Source organism: Puntigrus tetrazona, chromosome 1 (assembly GCF_018831695.1).
Source record: "Puntigrus tetrazona isolate hp1 chromosome 1, ASM1883169v1, whole genome shotgun sequence".
In the NCBI taxonomy this organism is placed as follows: domain Eukaryota; kingdom Metazoa; phylum Chordata; class Actinopteri; order Cypriniformes; family Cyprinidae; genus Puntigrus; species Puntigrus tetrazona.
Genome location: NC_056699.1, coordinates 20,313,849 through 20,320,161, shown reverse-complemented (window position 1 = coordinate 20,320,161; position 6,313 = coordinate 20,313,849).

The following is a 6,313-nucleotide window of genomic DNA, read 5'->3' as shown; positions in this document are numbered from 1 at the left end:
AATCCACAAGTCTATGATGCACCTTGCCACAGAATAAGTGTAATACACATTCTGGCCACAAGGGGGCACACATATATCATCAAAGTATTCCTAAAATTACAATATTAAAAATAAAATAAGATTTATTATTAAGCATAAGAAAGATATCTTCAGATCTAACGTTAAATAGTAAATTCAGGCAACAGAAGTAAAAATACTGGTTTCAGTTTTATGTTTATAGCAAATACATTGAATTTTGAAATTATTTAATAGTCTGCGCATTCAAGGACACATTCCATAACAGAAATATGCTTTTATAGGTTACAAACAGGGCTTGACATTAACAAGCCGATTAATGTAGATACTGAATTCATATGATTGGTAACAGCCCTATATTATCTTATTATATTAAGTGAAATTATTAATAAAATGTAAGAATTTGTTTTGAAAAATTACACATGCTTTTAAAACGGGAAGGGGAAAATCCCCTTTAAATAGGTGAAATGACTTGGAAACATTTGTGTACAGTATCAAGTCATATATAATGTCATTTTCTAACAAGGAAATTGAGGCCAGTGTGAAAATGCTGTGAGCGGCCACTAAATTTGGAAAACCACTAGACACCTAATATAAAGTGTGACCATTACGTTTTATTTAAATATTTGTTTATCCTTTACATTTGTGTTATTTGTATATTTATCCAAAACCTGGAGATAGAACCAAAATATTGTGATCATTGTGGTTTCAGGCTTTTGAAGGATACACATATTTAATTAAAAAAAAAAAAAAGCCTGAACAATCAAATTGTCACCAAGCCAGCAGAGGGAGCTCTTACCTCTGGGTGATCTGCGATCACTCCCTCTGCTGCTACTTCCTGTCAGAGGACTATAAATACTGCAGCAAGCCACTCAACTGCAGGTTGCATTGTTTCGCCTGTTTCGTTGTTAGATCGCCCGTGGATTATTGTCTCTGGTTTATCTGGTTTTGACCCTGCCTGTCTTCTGATTCCGTGATTGTTTGCTGCCTGACCTGACCACCGCCTGTCTCTGGATTTTGCTATTGTCTTGCCTCCTATATATCTGTTAGCCCTGTTCGACGCCTGCCTGTTATGACCATGCCTTCGTTTAATAAAAGCCTGCACATGGATCCGCACGCCTCAGACCCTTCATACGTGACAGAATGCAACCTCACACCAGGATCCAGCGGCTTTTCACCGAACCATGGCCAGGTATGCACCTTGCAATGTCTTTGCTAACCCTCAAGCAGGGCACCCGATCACTTGAGGATTATACTCAGGAATTTCTGGACCTGGCTTACTTCTCTGATTTACCGGACTGTTTGCTAATTGAATTTTTTCACGAGGGAATAAATCAGCCACTCAAAACACAACTTGTTCGAGAGGGTCCACGTGAATCACTGGCACACTTTATTGAGTTTGGTTTAGTGACTGTGGGGTCAGCTCTCACGTTGGGTATTATGGAGGAAGAAGACACTGCATTTATTCCCAAGATGGCCGCCTTCCCCGAGCCGCTGCCCAAGATGGCTGCCGCCTGCCCAGAACCGCTTCCCAAGATGGCTGCCGCCTGCCCAGAGCCGCTTCCCAAGATGGCTGCCGCCTGCCCAGAGCCGCTTCCCAAGATGGCTGCCGCCTGCCCAGAGCCGCTTCCCAAGATGGCTGCCGCCTGCCCAGAGCCGCTTCCCAAGATGGCCGCCGCCTGCCCAGAGCCGCTTCCCAAGATGGACGCCGCCTGCCCAGAGCCGCTTCCCAAGATGGCCGCCGCCTGCCCAGAGCCGCTTCCCAAGATGGTCGCCGCCTGCCCAGAGCCGCTTCCCAAGATGGTCGCCGCCTGCCCAGAGCCGCTTCCCAAGATGGTCGCGCGCCTGCCCAGAGCCGCTTCCCAAGATGGTCGCCGCCTGCCCAGAGCCGCTTCCCAAGATGGTCGCCGCCTGCCCAGAGCCGCTTCCCAAGATGGTCGCCGCCTGCCCAGAGCCGCTTCCCAAGATGGTCGCCGCCTGCCCAGAGCCGCTTCCCAAGATGGTCGCCGCCTGCCCAGAGCCGCTTCCCAAGATGGTCGCCGCCTGCCCAGAGCGCTTCCCAAGATGGTCGCCGCCTGCCCAGAGCCGCTTCCCAAGATGGTCGCCGCCTGCCCAGAGCCGCTTCCCAAGATGGTCGCCGCCTGCCCAGAGCCGCTTCCCAAGATGGTCGCCGCCTGCCCAGAGCCGCTTCCCAAGATGGTCGCCGCCTGCCCAGAGCCGCTTCCCAAGATGGTCGCCGCCTGCCCAGAGCCGCTTCCCAAGATGGTCGCCGCCTGCCCAGAGCCGCTTCCCAAGATGGTCGCCGCCTGCCCAGAGCCGCTTCCCAAGATGGTCGCCGCCTGCCCAGAGCCGCTTCCCAAGATGGTCGCCGCCTGCCCAGAGCCGCTTCCCAAGATGGTCGCCGCCTGCCCAGAGCCGCTTCCCAAGATGGTCGCCGCCTGCCCAGAGCCGCTTCCCAAGATGGTCGCCGCCTGCCCAGAGCCGCTTCCCAAGATGGTCGCCGCCTGCCCAGAGCCGCTTCCCAAGATGGTCGCCGCCTGCCCAGAGCCGCTTTCCAAGTTGGCCGCCTGCCCTGCGCGCCGCTTCCAACATGGCCGCCTGCGTGCAAAGCCTCCAGTGCCGCGCGCTCGTGCCAAGCCTCCAGTGCCCGCGCTGCGTGCCAAGCCTCCAGTGCCCGCGCCTCGTGCCAAGCCTCCAGTGCCCGCGTCTCGTGCCAAGCCTCCAGTGCCCGCGCCTCGTGCCAAGCCTCCAGTGCCCGCGTCTCGTGCCAAGCCTCCAGTGCCCGCGTCTCGTGCCAAGCCTCCAGTGCCGCGCCTGCGTGCCAAGCCTCCAGTGCCCGCGCCTCGTGCCAAGCCTCCAGTGCCCGCGCCTCGTGCCAAGCCTCCAGTGCCCGCGCCTCGTGCCAAGCCTCCAGTGCCCGCGCCTGCGTGCAAGCCTCCAGTGCCCGCGCCTGCGTGCCAAGCCTCCAGTGCCCGCGCCTCGTGCCAAGCCTCCAGTGCCCGCGCCGCGTGCGCCCGCCCAGTGCCCGCGCCTGCGCGCGCCGGCCCAGTGCCCGCGCCTCGTGCGCCCGTCCAGTGCCCGCGCCGCGGCGCCTCCTCGTTAACCCACCTCCCACCCTTACCACACGTCGACGATGGATCCCAGCAGCCCCTGCACTCATCCTCTGCCCTCCACCTGGAGCTCGCCACGGGTCTGCCAGTCTCCATTGCCGCCGTGGGTGAAGGATCCTCGCTTCATCGTCCCGCCTCCGAGCCCGGACTCCAGCTCGGCTTGTAGACCCGCCGGCTTCCCTTAGGCTCCTAGCTCCCTCCTCTCCACCGTGCTCCGTCAATCCACCAGCTTCACCAGGCTCCATCGTCTCTCGGCTACGCCCTGGTCGGTCGTCGACCATCCGTCGCCTCAGGATTCCTCTCCTCCAGCCGCCTCGTCCCTCCGTCCCTCCGGCTCTGTCAGGCTCCTCCTTCCCCGGCTCTACCTCAGTCCTCTGTCGCTCTGGCTCCGCCGCGTCCTTCTCGCCCCCCGCTCTCCGCATCAGTCGCCAAAGCCTGGGGTGTCGCCTGGGACCTCCAGCGCCTCTGCATCACCCTGGCTCTTCTGCTCTCCGCTTCGCCTCAGTCTCCTCGACCACCTGCTCCACCGCCGTCGGTCGGCTCCATGGGGTTGATGACCGTTCCCTCTCTATGGCTCCTCCCTCCGTCGGCTCCACCACTGACCATCATGGCTGGGCTCGTGCATCGCCTCCCGATCCTTACTCCTCCCGTCTTCTCCTGGCTCCTCCCACCGTCTCTTCCTCCTGGTCTCAGCTTGCTGACTCCTCCCGAACCCCTCCCAAGCTCCCAGTTATGTTTTGTTTTGTTTGTTTTGTGGAGCGCCAGGAGTCGCTCCTAGGAGGGGGGCTATGTCACCAAGCCAGCAGAGGGAGCTCTTACCTCTGGGTGATCTGCGATCACTCCCTCTGCTGCTACTTCCTGTCAGAGGACTATAAATACTGCAGCAAGCCACTCAACTGCAGGTTGCATTGTTTCGCCTGTTTCGTTGTTAGATCGCCCGTGGATTATTGTCTCTGGTTTATCTGGTTTTGACCCTGCCTGTCTTCTGATTCCGTGATTGTTTGCTGCCTGACCTGACCACCGCCTGTCTCTGGATTTTGCTATTGTCTTGCCTCCTATATATCTGTTAGCCCTGTTCGACGCCTGCCTGTTATGACCATGCCTTCGTTTAATAAAAGCCTGCACATGGATCCGCACGCCTCAGACCCTTCATACGTGACACAAATGCTAATCAAACTCATCTTAGATTCTGGCAGTGGTTATATATATATATATATATATATATATATATATATATATATATATATATATATATATATATATATATATATATATATATATATATATATATATATATATATATATATATATATATATATATATATATATATATAACTATAAACCTCAAATCATTTTTGTAAGGAAAGAGAAGTAGAAATTCAGAAGTAGAAATTCTTATATTAAAGTTACTCCACCCCAAAATGAAATTTTGTTATTAATTACTATCAAACCGTAAGAACTCTGTTCATTCATTTTTATGCATTCTGACAGCTCCTTAACCCTCCATAGACAGCAATGGAATTCTGGATCTGTAAAGTTAATCAATCATCATTTTATGAAGCCATGAGATTACTTTTTATACATAAGGAAACAAAAATAATTTTATTTAGCAATTTGTCTCCTCCACGTCACTGTTTTGGAAAATATCATACTACATTGTTTGATTTGACTGAGAACAGCATATCCGTGTGGTTCAGCTGACACAGAGCAGTGTACTCTATTTACCAATCACCTTTCTATGTTTCTGGTCTCTACTGACATCATAACAAGTGATAATGTCACTATACTTTATAAAGTTAAAATGCAATCAAAACTTTTGTGAAGACACTCGGTTCATTTCACGTGTAAAAACACCTGTGTCCCATCATTAGGCTACTTGAATTAGTAAGAATGTGTAAAGTGTTTAAAACTATAGCCAATAATGATGAAATTGTACGTGGATCGTCCTCTGATGAGTTAAGAAAGTAAGCCTATGTGTCTCGGCTCAGCCCTGGCCCGATTTAACCCCTGCATACAAGCCTACTAACATTGCAGTGATTGGAGCCAACCACAGCATTTTAATTATGATTCAAACAAAGACGCTGCATATATTTAAATGTTTAATTTTGTATCATTTAGAAATTTGAAGCAAAGGCAGAACGGTCTGACTCCGAGCTGTGTTTTGTAAATTACACTACATAAGACACACCAACAAAACAAAGGCATCATACCGAGCTGAATGAGTGAAGAAATGTTCTCCCTGCCAGAAGGTGACGCTTATGAACAGCAGCAGCAACACAGCCTTTTCTTAGTTACCCCAGCAAACAAAACATTTACCTGGCCATCACTGCTGATTTTACTGGCAATTCACATTTTTTATACATAATTATAATCATTACAAAATCTACTTTTTTTGTAACATGCGTTACTGAGATTGTACCGGGCATAATACTACACTATACACTGTTTTATTTGTTTATTTGTTTTTATATTATAGTACCAAAATTTGTTTACAATGCGTTATATTACTGTATTAGGCTACAGCAAAAAGGAAAACATTACTAATGGCTTACTTTTGTAATGAACATTAAGAATTACAGTATGGGTGCATGTACAGCATGGGCCCACAAGTCATATAACTTATATTCATTTTCAAATATCATAAAGAATATCAGTTAAAATTACAATTGTATGTATGTATATATATATATATATATATATATATATATATATATATATATATGTTTTAATCTTTTGTTAAACTTATGTAAACTTTTAAACATCTTGGGCCTAAATGTAATTTTTAGACAGATTTTTTAAAACTTTTTTAGACACAAAAAGTGATTAAATGGAGTATGTTTTACAAAAATATATACTATTAACTTTCTAAATTATTCACACTTATTTCTTGTTTGTGAAACTTTTTTTACAATTAACCAGCAATTAAGTTTTTTTTTTCTACAGCCATTTTTATTGTATGAACATATCTAATGCTACACAATTTGTCAAAAATGTATAAATGAGCTACATATAACATTCTATTGACCTGAATTTCATCTGATGTTATATCGGCTTCTGATGTTAGCTATAATTAACCATTAGCCTACCTGTTTTAAATTTATTTGCAAATTTCTTGGACTCATTATTGCAATAGCTCATACTATTAGAAGTGTTATATGCAAACATCTTTTCACATGTCAACAGGCTAC